Genomic DNA, 16,522 nt, shown 5'->3' with positions numbered 1-16,522 from the left:
AGGTTCTATGGTTATTATTAAAGGACAGTAATTTGGGTCAATAGTGAGCTATTTCCTTAAATATTGCTCTTTTATTGCTTTCTCAGATAGTATAGTATATTCTGAGCATTTTTAGGATTATAGAAACAATTTCATTGAAGTGAGTTAAAGAACAACATTACCCTCAATTAAAAAAAAATTAACATCAAACCAACTCAGGAAAGAGAAAATGGTATTTAATATTTTAAATGAGAAAAATTTGGAGGTGAGAAATGTAACAGAGTATAAGTAAATTATAATGCTACATTAACAAAAATTATCCTCTCTAATGAGGAGCACTCAGGTTAAATTTCTATATTACTCGGCAGAGAAAATTGCTTTCTACAGAGAAAAATTAAAAATAATACTAGTATTTTCAAACAAATCAACTATGTGTGGTAGCAATATTTCTTCCTTTTTTAATACAAAGTTTGAAGACAGAACCTGTAGATCATTCGTATTGAAAATTTGAATGAGATAATCTTATAAGTACTTAAGTAAGAAAAATTCTAACAGTATATTTTATGTATGTGAATTTTGCTATTTCATTACCACCCTTCTTGTCAGCATTTATTTATTGTGGTTGATCACATAACCGAATGAAATATGCAAAATATATTCCTTGATTCTTTCCAAAGCTCTACATTGATGAATATTATTTTCTATTGAATTAACCTACCCTAATATAACTGAAAGTCATTTCTTTCTTATAGGAAATAATGCAAACACTCTTAACTAAGTCGAGTTTCATTAGCTGATATCAAGGAAACTATATATTTATCACATCAAATCTAGCTTCATCATTTATAACTTGAAAGGTTGACCTAGGTCACTTCCAGGGCCCCTCCCATTTCTAACATTTTACTCATTATTATCCTATGACTTTCCTATTATAGAGGTTATTGTAATTTTGAGACATTCATTGGATCCCTGGTTCGTCGGTTTTCAGGTAATAGAATTATATAACAATTAGTTCTATGTCAGACAGATGCACTAGAATTATATAACAATTAGTTCTATGTCAGACAGATGCGCTAGAGACACCAAGAATGGAATATTCAGATCCATAATAGGCCAGTGAACGTCACAGAATGGAAACCTACTTCAAAGCCACAATACTCCTTTAGCACACAAATATATATTAATGTTAGGAAAGGAATAGAGAAAGATATCTGCAATAAGAGAAGTAGCTAGCTCTCTAAGGCTCACCATTCCTTCTGGCTAGGATAGGGAATGCGAGAATTATGGGAAGGAACTCCAAGATACTGTTAACATTTGCTAAGGCTAGCAACTCAGTAATATTTCTGTAACTATATGAAAACAACTAAGAGACAGCATTTTCCCCAAAATATCTAAAAACAAAAGTAAATTTAAACAGTATTTCCCCATTTTTAAATAAAACTCTCTTAAACGTTAAACAATCTCATACTAGAAGACATTCTTTTAAATTAAATAAATTTTGATACAAAAAAACTAACTATATTTTTTTATGGCATCACACACTCATCATGAGCCACCAGTGAAGCCACTTTGTTTATAACATATTTTGCAAGCACAAATAACCAATATTAAGATGCAGAAATGCATCATTGCTTCCATACCAAAAATGGTGAATTCCAACTTCACTGTAGAAGATTTGGGTAATCTAAAAATAAATTTAGGAAGTATACAAAAATGTCATCCAAAAGATGACCAGACACAAAAATCCTTACTCTGAGAAAACAGTTGCTGAGGCAGGGAGGTAGAACACCCAGCTGGTGCTCATATGGCACCTCTCCTGAGCCCCAGAGTGCACCCACTCCACACAATGAGCATGAACTCTGGGACTCTAGAGATGCTGGCACCTAGGACCACATCACTTCCTTCTCTTCCAGTACTCCTGCTGCTATGTTGCAGTAATCAAAATTTCCCACAACTCCTTTCCACTCAAGCCCACTTTATTATAAGAAGCCCCATGTCTAGACCAGCAGTTCCCACAGCCTGTGTCATGGTGTTCTGTAGAATGTTGATAGGTAAAAAGTGAAAATTACATGCCCTAAAAACAACCCTGGATCAAGTATGGGAAATAATGAAACAATTCTTGTTAGGTTTCAATATTGTAGCATCCCCTAAGAGGAAGTCATATAATGGCTATTTATTTCTCATTAGCATATGCATATTTTATTTGGGAAATAGTTTTCGAGACTCTAATTTGTTCTGTTTCCACACTTATATCAGAATTCAGATCTCATCCAGGTAATGCTGGGAAATACTATATATAGGTGGGGTAGAAAGAGATCCTTTCTTTTCAATATATTTCTAGTTAGAAACAAATTAATATAATATTATGCCTGAGGGCTTTGCCTTATGGTTATTGATAAGTACCACTCCTAATCCATTGATAAATGTTTAGCAATTGGTAAGTGAGCCACATCTGATTAATCAAAATTTAAATAAGTAAAATGGAAAATTAATTAGTTTCAGTCTTCTCTCTTTGGCTCTTTTGATTTATAAATTACAATTACAACTATGTTATTATTATTTTTATCTGGTTTTGCATATATTTATCACTGGGTTAGGCATGCACAGTTTAATTACTCCCCTCGAATATCAAATTAGAGCAATTAAAAGATGAATTATCGAGGGCACTACTCCTTCTCTGTAATTTTAAAAGAGTGGATCGAGTAAGTTAATAGTGAAGTATACATTTCAAACAGCTGCTCAAAACTGTGCAGGCTACTTTTAAGAAAGACTTACTATTTAAAAAATGTTAAAACCAGCCTTCTTATTTTGGGTCAAATGGTAATGGTGCTGGAGTTATCTCTGGGTATTGTCAAATGGTGATACTAGCTGTTTGCAAATTTTGTGGCAGAGTCATGTTTGAGGGGATAAGATCCACAATGCATAACCTAAAATGCATTGGCACAAATTCAAGGACCCTTTAAATTAGTTAAAAAAAACAAACAAACAAACAAACAAAAAAAAAAACAGAATAAAAGCAAGGGGCCCTCTCCAGAATTATTTTAACTGGTGATTCCAAAGCATCAACCCATTAAACAGCCACAGTGTCCTCCTTTTTTTAATAGCTACTTTGTTCTAACAAATAGCTTCTTTTCTAGAGCGGGGAATGGTAATTAGGATTTCATAGTTTGGTACAGCCAGTATTAGCATCAATGGCGTTCTGTGTTGACAATTAATAGCAGTAGCCATAATGATGACAGAAAACGATAATAGTTCTAATTACTGATATTCATCTTAGGATAGTGAGCAGCTGTTAAAACATCTCTTTAGAAGTGAGAGTTCAGTCACATATCTTTTTTGCCAAATAGGGAAAGCTTTAATGACAATTAGGAAGGAAGATTACACATTCAAATGTCAGTCAGAGTGCACCATAATCGTTTTTATTAACTTTTTTCTTCCCCACCTTAAGCTTTCTGGCCCTTACACTTTTTAAAAAGCTGACACCGAAAGTGATGACGAAAGCCCCAGGAGGCCTCCTGGTTTCACTTAAAACAACCCTTTTCAGTTCAATAAGGGAAATTTCTCATCTGTTTGCACTTGATGAATGAGACCTGTTTCAGGTACTCATGTGCTTAGAAAGCCACTGCCTAATAGTAGTTGTCTTAAGGTACATGATATAAGGAACAGAGAAGCTTTCAGAAAATTGAAGCCTGGTCCATTGCATCAAAATCAGCTGCAAACACCTTTAGCAAATGACAACTTTTTGGCAAGTAAGTCATCATTTCACTTATGAAATGAAGAAGTTGGAATTGGTCCATGCTTCCTAAATTCTCCAGACCATGTAAATTACCCAGGATGTTAGGGGAGAAATGGAGTGTGGCTATGGTTTCCAAATGCAGAATCGAGACCTCCAGTTCAGGGATATACAATGAGATCAGGGTTAAAATATGAGAAACTGTTTCCAGGACCCTGGACAGCAGGAGGTAGAAGAGTGTTCAGGACCACCTGGGCACTGACTCTGCTTCCTGCCATGTTAAGGATGGGGCTTTGCTGACACTTTATTTGGTTCACAAACCAGAAAAGCACGATACCTGTCATCATTCCCTTAAATTAAGCATTGTGAAATTTTTTCTCTAAAAGCCCACATAGTGAATATTCCAGACTTTTGGGCCACGTGGTCTCTGTTGTGACTACTTAGCTTTTACTACAGCAGTCTTAGACAATAAGTAAAGAAATGAGTGTAGCTGTCTTCCAGTATACCTTATATTTGAATTTTATATAATTTTTCACATGGCATGGAGTGTTTTTCCTTTTCTGATTCTTTTTTCAACATTTAAAAATACAAAAACTAGTCTTAGTTCACAGGCCATACACATATAGGTAGCAGAAAGTTTGCTGATCTCTGCCTTAAATGAAAATGACAAAATTTTAAAGGAACATCTTCTCATATGATAATAGAAGCCAGATAGTAAAAAGATAGGAAGGGAACCAAGTGTCACTTTTTTTCAATCCTAGCAGGTTCCTATCTGTCTCAAGTGTCACCAGCAGCATGTATCCATTGGAAGAGAAGGCCTGGGATAAACTGCAGAGATAGACTGTGTCTGCTCTTGCTGGGTTTAGTCACCCCATTTCCATAAAGTTTTGTTTCCTTAACTAAATAAATTGGGAATCTAGGGCATGTGAATGAGCGTGTATGTGTGTGCATGTGGGCATGCGTGTGTGTACAAATGTGTATGTGTGCGTGTATATGTATGTGTGTATATTGTCTCTGCTGCCAATCTGTAATCTGACCTGCAATGATACATTTGCTACTTAAAATGTAAGTTTCCAGGCTCCTCCCTTAGATATATTTCAGTAGTTCTGAGGTGATACCTAGAAATGTATATTTTAAGCAACCACCCCAAGTGAGTTATATGATCTAGTCTACTTAAAAAACTAATGCTGGAATCGAGGTCTATCACAGATTGAGAGTTCATGGTGCAGTTAGGGTCTAACTTTCTTTAGGCCTGCAAGAATGACCTTTTCCTTTTTATACATATAAAATGAGTTTTCTATAGTGATATCATCAGGTAAAACTACATACCAGTCTTAATACTAAAAGGTGAGGTGAGATTGTTGACCATGAGGTCCTGGAAGCAAGCAAAGCTTCTAAAAGTGATACTCAGTGGAAGACAAATAAATAAAACACCAACTATGCTAGGCAAGAAATGTTCAGAGAAAATAGGCCCTAAGCAATCAGTATATGGTGAACTGATAAGACCACAAGCAGGCAAGACAGAAGAATAGTTTTGCTGGTGGCTGGTGCTTTGCAAACATTGTGGCAATTCTGAACCATAGGGAAACTCAGTAGCATACAAAGTAAACCCATAGTAATCAGGGATGAGAAGGCTCTGTCTGAGCAAAGAGGTTGGGCAGGCCACACATCTTTGACAGCTTTGTTCTAAACAATGGTGACAGCTGTGAATCAAAGGGCAGCCTTTCTTGGAATAAACTCTTCAACAGCATCTCTTGGCACAAATAGCAATCCCCATCATAAGCACCATCTTTGAATACAAAAGACAAAACTGGCTGTATCAATTCTGCTATGGGTCAAACATCTAAAGAGGCTATCATCCCCTTCATTAGATTTTCTATTGCCAAACTTACACTCTTTGAGCTTAATTTTTGCTATTTTCCTTTAGGTTCCTCACTGTACCCTCTTGTCACAAGTTCCCTGGACCAGCTTTTCAATCGTACTTCATGTCAGTGTCATTCTGTAATTCTGATTGCTGCAGATATCTGACCCATAGTAATTCCTTTCCTAAACCTTTTATTTTGCACAGAAATACTTTTAATATACTCAGAGAGATGTACTGACTTTTGTGATGCTCATTATATAATGTTAAATTATTATAAGACAATTTTTGATAGAATGAATAATAACAATAGCTAATAATATATTCTCACTTTGTGCCATTCATTGTACTAACTGGTTTATATGGGTATTACACTTAATATTAAAAAATAGCAGTTTTGAGTCTAACATGTAAAGAGCTTAGAAATCATTGCTCTCATCCCCATGAGTAAAAGCTGAACTAAAAATCAGTATCTTTTCTTAGACCTATCAAAAAAGTGAAGCCACAGGGCAAACTGCTGCCCTAAAAACTGGAGAGATAGACAGGGAGAGTCAGAGATTCATAGGTTACCTACGGGCAGCCAAAGCCCCCGGCTAGAGCTAATATGGTTGGGAACACTTTAAACTATCGTAGGTGCATTGCTAGAGGATTAAGGTGGACTAGCTTGAGGGGTAAAAACTCCTAGGAGTTCAGTCTTAGAGGGGCTCTCTGCATTTTCATGGGTTTTAGAAAAATAGGGTTTAGACAGAAAAATTCCCTATGCTTTTCTCAGGGAAAGAGGAAAAGTAATCATTTAGAACTATACTCAGAGCTCTCTGTTCTCTTTAACAAGGTCTGCCCTCGAAGGAAACTATTTTGTTGGGGAGCTTCAAAGGTGCTTTTTTTTTTTTACCCAAAATGAACCAAACCGAGTAAAAAAAAAAAAACTCAACTCCAGTTCTCTCTATCCTTGGATATAGGGAAAGGGACATACCTAGCTTGGGCTCATTAAAAGACCGAGATCTAATCATAGGACTATAGAATAAATCCCCTCCCCTTCATGCCTTACCACCTGTGATGGCTAATTTTATCTGTTAACCTGACTAGATCACAGAGTTCCCAGATATTTGGCTAAACATTATTTCTGGGTATAACGGCAACAGTGTTTCTGGATGAAATTAGCATTTGAATCAGTGGATTCAGTAAAGCAGTTTGTCCTCCCCAATGTGGGTAGGTATTATCCATCTGTTGAACAGGGCCTGAATAAGACAAAAATGCAGAGGAATGAAGAATTTGGCCCTTCTTGCCTTATTGCTTAAGCCGGGACATCAATCTTCTCCTGCTCTCAGAACTCCTGGTTCTCAGGCCTTGAGACCCAGACTGAAATCTATACCATTGGCTCCTCTGGTCCTCTGATCTTCATATTTGGATTGAATTACACCATTGGCTTTCCTGTATCTCCATCTTATGAACAGCAGGTTATGGGATGTCTCATCCTTCAAAACTGCATAAGCCAATTCCATGTGGATATGTAGTGCCCCTGTATAATAATAAGGGACTACAGCTAAAAGACTATAAGTCTCAGAACCTATGTAAGGAGTTTCCAGATCAACCCAAAGAAAATGGAATAGAAGAAAACAAGGACACCAGGGGGAATTTGAATGTTTGACACCAGTGCTACAGTAAGTACATTCTAACTCGTATCCAGATAAACATAAAACTTCCCACTAAAAGCCTATCTATCTTGGTTCCTTTTAATACATCACAACTAGCTTTCAACAAAAATATCACAAGGCATGCAAAAAGAGAAAAAAAAAAAACAACAACACACAATTTGAAGAGACAAAGCAAGCCTACAAACCAAAATCAGATATGGCAGAAACTTTGGAATCACTAGACAGGGAATTTAAAATAACTATAAATAATATGCTAAGGGTCCTAATGTTAAAAGTGGACAACATACTAGAATGAATGGGTAATGTAAGCAGAGAGATGAAAAGGTCAAGAAAAATTCAAAAGGCAACACTAGAAAAGACATGAAGAGAAACTTGCAAAAACAAAATGCAAAGAGAAAAAAGAATGAAAAAACAGGGCAGAATATCTAAAAACTGAAGGACAATTACTAACGTTATAACATGTGCAATGGGACTACCAGAGATGAAAGGAATACAAGTAATATTTGAAGTGAAAATGTCTGAGAATTTTTCAAAATTAATGACAGACACAAGTACAGATCCAGGAACCTCAAAGAATATCAAGTAGGATAAATACCAAAGTAGGCATATCATATTCGAACTGCTAGAAAACAAAGACAAAAACTTGAAAGAAAGCAGAGGAATAAAAATAGTTTATCTACAGAGCAACAGGATAAGAATTACATTAAACTTCTCAGAAATCACATAAGCAAGAAAAAAATGGAGTGAAATATTTAAAATGTTGAAAGGAAAAAACATCATCTTAAAATTCTGTATATAGTGAAAGTATCCTTCAAAATGAAGGAGAAATAGATTTCCTCTGCAAAATAATAATAATAATAATAATAATAATAATAATAATAGAAAAAAAGAAAGAAAAAAAGAATTTGCCACCAGCAGATCTGCCTTGCCAGAAATGTTAAAAATTTCTTCAGAGAAAAGAAAAACAATATAGATCAGAACTCATAGCTCCATAAAGGAAGAGTGTTAGAGATGAAATAATGATGGTAAAATAAGTTTTTTTCTTATTCTTAACTGATCCAACAGATATTTGGTTTAAAATAATAACAGTTACAATGCATAGATTATTATACCTTATGAATAACTGAAATGAATGATAGCATGATAAGGAGAAGATAATACTCTGTTATAAGTAACTTGTACTATCTGTGAAGTGATACAGTATTACTTGAAAGAAGACTTTGCATTAGTTGCAAATGTATATTGCATACTCAAGGGCAACCACTAAAAAAAAACATTTAAAAATATATGTAATTGATACGTTAAGAAAGGAGAGAAAATGAAATCATATAAAATATACGATTAAAACTGGAGTGGGCACAAAAAAAATGGAAGGAAGAGAAGAAAGAAGGAAGGAGGTAAGATGAGAGGAAGGGAAGAAAAAAAAAGAAAGAGGAAAAAACAAAGTCAATGAATTGAGAACAGTTACACATATGATAGATAGTAATTCAAATATACCAATAATCACTTTAAATGTGAATGGTCTAACTATACCAATTAAAAGAGAATGTCAAAGTAGATTTTTAAAAAAGACCCAATTATATGTTGTTTATAAGAAAGCTACTTCAAATATAAAGACCCAAATAAATTTAAAGTTTAAGGGATAGAAAATGATATATCATACTACCACTAATCAAAAGAAACCTGCAGTAGCTGTATTAATTTCAGATAAGTTGGATTTCAGAACAAGAAAAATTATCAGGAATAAAGAGGAGCATTACATTGGAGCAAAAAAAAAAAATAGTAATATTAGGTAATGTAATTCAGCAACACATGTAAAGAAGAACATAACATGACTAAACCAAGAAAGTAAGCTACATTTTATATCAATAGATTGCTAAAATTCAGCATATTTATAAGTTAAAAGGGAATTATAATTGTACACTGAGAAGTAAAAATGATATTTGATAATGATATTTGATATTTGATAAGATTCAACATTAATTTTTAACATAATAAAAATGATATTTGATATTTGATAAGATTCAACATTAATTTTTAACAGTTATTTTCACTAAACAAACATTTGTTCAACAATATTTATGAGATCTGCTATGTACTCTTCAATTAATAAAGTTTCCTCAATATAAGAAAAAAGAAGAGCATTATATAATGATAAAAGCATCAATTCTCCAAGAAGACATAATGATCCTTAATGTGTATGTGTGAAAATACATGAGGCAAACTGATAGAACTGCAAGGAGAAAGAGATAAATCTGTTACCATAATTGTAGACTTAATATCTTGGCATTAGTAATTGACAAATCGAGCACCTGAAATTCAGTAAGGATGCAGTTGAACTGAACAGCACTTTCAATCAACTGGATCAATTGACATTTAATAATTCATCCAACAACATATATATATATATAATATATATATAAAATATATATATATATTTTATATATATATATATATAAAATATATATATATAAAATATATATATTTTTTCTCAAGCTCACATTAAACATTCACTAAGATAGACCACATTCTGGGCCACAACCACACCTTTAAACAAATTCAAGAGAGTAGAAATAATACAAAATATGTGTTTATGCTGCAGTGGAATTAAAATAAACTAGAAATCAATAACAGGAAGATAGCTAAATATTCCAAAAAATGTAGAGATTAAACAACACACTTCTAAATTATATATGGCTCAAAGAAGAAGTCTTGAAAAAAGTTAAAAACTATTCTGATGTAAATGAAAATGAAAATACCTGTCAAAATTTCTGGGATGCAGCAGGAGCAGTGCTTAGACAAAAAATTTACAGCATTTAATGCTTGCATTAGAAAAGAAGATTTAAAAATCAATAATCTAATTTCTACCTTAGGAAACTAGAGAAAGAACAACAAATTAAATTCAATATAAATAGAAGAAAAGAAATAATAAAATTATAGCAGAAATCAATAAAATTGAAAACAGAAAATCAATAGAGAAAAATCAATGAAACTAAAAGCTGGTTCTTCAAAAAGATAAATAAAACTAGGCTAACTAACAAAAAGAGAGAGAAGACACAAATTACCAATATCAGAAATGAATGATGGAATGTAACTACAGATCCGATAGACATTAAAGGGATAATAAGGGTATATGCTGAATAACTCTAAGCCCACAAATTCAATAACCTAGATGAAATAGACCAATTACTTGAAAGATATAATCTTCTAAAATTCACACAAGGAGAAATGAAAAATCTGAATAGGCCTATATATTTAATTTAATTTAATTTAATTTAATTTCTTTTAAAGAAATTAAATCAATAATTGATAACCTTCCAAAGCAAAAAGCATCAGGCCCAGATGGGTTCACTGGTGAACTCTACCAAACAGTCAGTGAAGAAATAATACCAACCCTATACAATCTGATCCATAAAATAGAAGCAGATGGTACACTTCCCAACTCACTCTATGAGGCCAGCATTGCCCTAATATCAAAACTAAACGAAGACTTTATGGCAAAGGGAAATTACCAACCAATATCTCTCATGCAAAAAACCATCAACAAAATATTAGCAAATGGAATTGAACAATGTGTATTTAAAATTATATACCATGACTGCTCTTTCCAGAGGCACCAAGCCATGGGCATCTCTTGGGACAATTGGCACAAGCACCGCAAGACCAGGGGCAAGAGAAAGCCCTGCCATAAGAAGGGAAAATATGAACAGAGATGCTTCACTGCCAACACAAAGATTGGCCCCCGCCGCAAACACAGTCTGAGTCCATGGAGACAGCAAGAAGTTCCATGCCTTGAGGCTGGATGTGGGGAACTTCTGGGGCTCCAAGTGCTGTACACACAAAACAAGGATTATATTGTCTACAATGAGTGCATCCACCAATAAACTGCTCTGTACCAAGACCTAGTAAAGAACAGCATTGTATTCACGGACGGCACACCATACCCACAGTGGTACCAATGCCACTGCCCCGGGCCACAAGAAGAGGGCCAAGCTGACTCCTGAGGAGGAAGAGTTTTTAAACAAATATGATCAAAGAAAATTTAGAAGAAATGTGATGAAAGAGAAAAGAACTCCAAAATCAGCTGCCTTCCAGAGGAGCAGTTCCAGCAGGGCAAGCTCCTTGCTTGCATCGCTTCTAGACCAGACCAGGGTGGTGGAGCAGATGGCTATGTGCTAAAGGGCAAGGAGCTGGAGTTTTGAGGAAAATCGAAGCCCAGAAAGGCAAATAAATCCTCCTCCTCCTGTTTTAGCTCCTATAATAAAGGTGTTTATTGTAAAAAATAAAATAAAATAAAATAAAATAAAATAATAAAATAAAATAAAATAATAAAATAAAATAAAATAAAAATAAATAAAATAAAATAAAATAAAATAAATAAAATAAAATAAATAAAATAAAATAAAATAAAATAAATAAAATAAAATAAATAAAATAAAATAAAATAAAATAAAATAATAAAATAAAATAAAATAATAAAATAAAATAAAATAAAAATAAATAAAATAAAATAAAATAAAATAAATAAAATAAAATAAATAAAATAAAATAAAATAAAATAAATAAAATAAAATAAATAAAATAAAATAAAATAAAATAAAATAATAAAATGATATACCATGACCAAGTAAAATATATCTCAGTTGTAAGGCTTGTTCAACTTCAGAAATCAATTACTATAATCTACCAGATCGACAACCTAAAGAAGAAAAATAATATGATAGTATCAATAGATACAGAAAAGCGTTTCACAAAATACAACACTTATTCTTGATAAAAATTCTCAGTAACAGAGGAAGAGAAAAACCTACAGTTAAAAGCCTACTTATTGGTGAAAAACTACATGCTTTCCACTAAGAGGGAGAACAAAATAAAAATGTCCTCTCTTACCACTCCTGTTCAACATTGTACTGGAAGTCCTAGATAACGCATTAAGACAATGAAAAAAAATAAGTATACAGATGAGGAAGAAAAAAAATAAAACTTTGGTCACAGACTACATGATTCTTTATGTAGAAAATTCAAGAGTCAACCAAAAACCTTTTAGAACTAATAAGTGATTATAGCAAGTTTGAAGGATTAATATACAAGTCAACTGATCTCTTATATACTGGAATGAACAACCAGAATTTGAAATTAAAAACACAATTATCAATTACATTAGCAAAACTACAAAGACAATAAAAGGGATGATGGGGGCACAGGATTTTTAGGGTAGTGAAATTATTCTGTATGATACTATAATGGTGACTACATAACATGATGCATTTTGCAAAATCCATAGACTGTATACAACACAAAAAGAGAACATGTAAATCATGGACTTTGGTTAAAAATGTTTCAAAGTTGGTACACTGATTATAAAAATGTACCATACCAATGTATGATTAATAGTAGGGAAAAACAGGGGTAGGAAGAAGGAATTATATGGAATGCTCTGTATTTCTTACTCAATTTTCCTGTGAATCTAAAATTACTTTTAAAAATAGTATATTAATAAGGAAAAATTGTGTTAAAAATTAAAAGAGTACAAGATATAGATACTGTTATATTTTTTAAAAAAGAAAACTGGGACTTAAGAAAGTTAAGTAACTCTTTCAAGGTCACATGGCTAGTACACTGTGGAAGCAGGATTAAACAGTGTTACAAAGACTCAAAACCAAGCGTTATAATCATATAGAGCTATAGAAATAGATATATAAAAGTGTGTGTACATATGATTTTTTTCTTTTTACAGTGGCAGGTAGATTATTATCCTTGGACTTGGACACACTGGGGACTCTCACTCATAGCGGGGGGTGAGGTGAGGTTAAAGATATAATCTGATGATTACTTATAGTACTATCACTGGTTCTGGCTGTGCTGGTTGAAGGGAAGACCAGGGCCAGGTTGGTTTTGTAGCTGTAAAGTCTGACTTTCCAGATGGTTGCATCTGCACAGGGAGCTGGGGAAAGGCAAGACTGGAAGGGCTGGATGCAGAACTTGGGGGTGCATGGGACAAGGAGGAATGAGTCACAGAAGTCAGATGGCTGGTTACCATCTTCTTTGTAAGGATACGCCACTGCTGGCTGGAGGAACCCTGTGTGGGTGGGCTAAAAGCGGTGGTACATTGCACAGGGCTGCGGCTGTGGCTGAGACAGGTGCTGAATTGTAAAAAACACTGCAGGCCTCTGAGCTGCTGACAAGGATTTCAGCCTGGCTGTGGGGGCCTACAGTGAGGTGGGGACCTAGCAGTCCCATAGGCACCATAGCAGTCCCATAGTTATATTGAAAAGTCAAAATCCTTTATTTACAATAGTTCACCTCTTTAAAATATTTGTCCAAAAGTTTGGCCTTTGTTACAACCCCCTGGGATGGTAAGGGAGAAGAGAAAGATAATAGAAGAAACATAAGCCTTATTCCTTTCCCCTATTTCCCAGCCCTTGGCTTCCACACCTTCTCTGTCTTCCACCTTGATTTTGGGTTCTTAGAAATGCTCTACCAGCAACCTCTAGAATATGTCATCAGGGAGTAGCCACGGACTCTTGTATTTCAGAATGCATGACCCCTCTCATTGACACATATGCTTTTCAGCTGTGGCCATAGCCTCCAAACGTGAAATCAAACAGTTGTGTTTCACTCACTGAGTCACTCACAGCATATATCTGTTGAAAATCTACTCAGACTATTCATTCAACAAATATTTATTGGTTATATGGTAAGTGTCAGGCATAATTCTTGTGCAAATCATTGTTCTGCTGGAAACAAAGAAGCTGAGACACATCCTACCCTTAAAGTACTTACAGAAAATTGAGAAATAGGCACATTCTAGGCACTACAGAAGCAAGAATATGGCTTTGAAGTACAGACTTTTCAAAGGAATTAAAGGAACAATGAACAAGAAGAGGATAAAGCAGAGTTAGGGTAAACTTAAAAAAAAAATGACTTGGTCTTAAAAACATCTTTGGAAGAGGAGAGAGGAGACAGGTCTCAGTTCTACAATAATTAACGATTCCTGGAAATGTAAACTGAATTGTACGATGTCATACAAAGTGAAAAGTACTGACAGAATGATGTTACGCTGAAGATCTATTTACAAGACAAACCATTTTAACTTCATTAAAATAATAATTTTTAGGTTTAAGTAGTAAAAGAGAACAGTGGCTCTCTCCAGAGAGCTAAGAGGAGTTCACTTATAGCCTCTCATAATAATTAAGGGAACACATAGAACATGAAACACACAGAAGAATTCTCTCTCATACAGGCGCAAAATCACTAAGGCCTCGGCCGGTCACAGTTCCCTCCTCATTAATAATGACTGACATTTGGTGAACATTTATGCCTGAAATACTGCCTGCCCTGGTTCAGAGCCTTATCTACCAGGAAACAGTCCTATAGCCACTGCCCTAAGAAACTGCATGATTCCTTCTCTGCAAGGAGGTGGGAGGTCATCTTGCTGGGGACTTCCAGGGAGACCCGTAGCCAGAAGTCATGGGGTCATGGAAGACTTGAAGCCAAATGCCTGCATTACCCCCTGCTCCAAACTGTTCAATAACTCTATCAGAGACAAGCTTTGTATTTTGTGACTAAAACTGAAAGCCCAACTGGTTTTCTTATCTTTAGCTTCTTATTGGTGTGCTATAAACATAAGTAGGCTTCTCTACTTCATTGATTTATATCTGAGATGCATACTATATACAAGGCCCTGAACTAGGTTTTTGGCAGCTACAAGATGCCTCAAATAAAAAAAAAAAAAAAAGTTGAAAGTCTTCATTCGTGCTTTTTTTAACTAGAGCAATTTGTCTAGTTCAGACCAGATGTTAATCACAAGACTCTGTAAAAGGAATTCAGCGCTCATCACGATCAGCTCTAATACCATCGAATGCATTTTATGAGACCTCACACATATGCTGAAGGCAGGCCACTAATTTACAGTTTTACTTGAATTCACTGTTTGTTTCTGAGCCCCTTAAATGACAGCAAATCACAAATACCAAGCAGGTTTATAAATTCTTATATAGCAAACATTTCAAATACTTTCTATGAACGGTTTCTAGAAAGCTGACTTAATACAGATTGGCTTCCTATTTGCAGAGTGCATACATTTTAATGAATTACAGGCAGCATGGAGCAAAGCATACACATTCTGGTGATAAAATGTCTAGAAATGTCTTGTTTTGGAGCTTGTGGACAACATAAAATGGATACCTCTCATAACAAATTTAAAAACTCTCAGAAAAAAAAAAAGACAACTAAATATTTTTAGAAGGAAGTACCTATTTGTAAGAAAGACTTGCAAGGAGAATAATTGTTTTGTTTTTCATTTATTCCACAAGTTTTCAAGATGCAATCAGTATAGTAATGAAAAGTGCCAGTTCCAGTGTCAGACTGTGTGGGATAAAATACCTCCATTTACTTATTTGCATTGCCTGAGTTCCAGTTTCCCCAGCTGTAAATTGAGAAAAGTAATAGTATTTACTTTTGTTGGTATTAAACGGGTGCCCATAGCCTGGCACAGAGTTAGTATTACTAAGTGGAAGATATTACTGTTGTTATTCTCAACTGCTTACAAGATATCCAGTGAAAAGAAATACCAATATAGTTCTTGCCTTTAAGGAACTTACAATCTAAGTAGGTAAATCTTCACTAAACTAGAGACCAATTTAAAGCAATGAACAAGCACTTATTTCTTCCACATAATGATAACCAAATTGATCTAGGAGATATAAGAGAAGGAATTCCCTCTGGGGGAGAGGGAAAATGATTGAAACTCAACTAGAAAGTTCTTAGTTGAGAATGTAATTACACAGAATCTCAGAGTTAGTCGGAAGCTGAAAAGTCAATATTATTCAAGCATCAAATCATCATGTAAATATCCACAACATCCTAACTAAATCTTTTCTACCCTACAGCTTTACAAATTTGTCTTATTTCTGTAAATACTTAACATTTTATACTATATTTTGCTATCCACGATATTTGCATGGCTGTCGACTCAAAGTCACCTCTTCAGAGTTAACTTTCCTAACCATCCTGGCTAAAGTATTCCACCTGTTGCTGGCACTCTCTGTTGTATTATCCTATTTTTCTTCTTATCTCAGTCTCTGTACTATTGATATTTGGGGCTGAGTGATTGTCGTGGGCTGTCCTATGCATTACAGAATGTTCAGTATCATCCTGGCTTCTAGGTACTCTTGGCCAGTCTTGTAATAGTAGATGTCTCCAGACATTACCAAATGCCTTCTCAACCCTCTAAGTGAAGTGTCTAGTAGGATTCCAGACAGCAAAAACTCTTGATCCGTCACCTCCAGCTGT

The 16,522-nt window shown here is 34.5% G+C and overlaps 1 protein-coding gene and 1 pseudogene across 3 annotated transcripts in view; one reads left to right on the top strand and one right to left on the bottom strand.

Moving 5' to 3' along the window:
• Positions 1-16,522, bottom strand: part of PRKG1 (protein kinase cGMP-dependent 1) — a 1,114,039-nt gene that overhangs the window by 295,898 nt on the left and 801,619 nt on the right. The window lies entirely within an intron of this gene.
• Positions 10,852-11,459, top strand: LOC120609373 (40S ribosomal protein S8-like; annotated as a pseudogene).

Source organism: Pteropus medius, unplaced genomic scaffold (genome assembly GCF_902729225.1).
Source record: "Pteropus medius unplaced genomic scaffold, Ma_sr-lr_union100, whole genome shotgun sequence".
Classification (NCBI taxonomy): domain Eukaryota; kingdom Metazoa; phylum Chordata; class Mammalia; order Chiroptera; family Pteropodidae; genus Pteropus; species Pteropus medius.
Note: the sequence above shows the minus strand (reverse complement) of the source record. Positions and strands in the feature narration are given on the sequence as shown.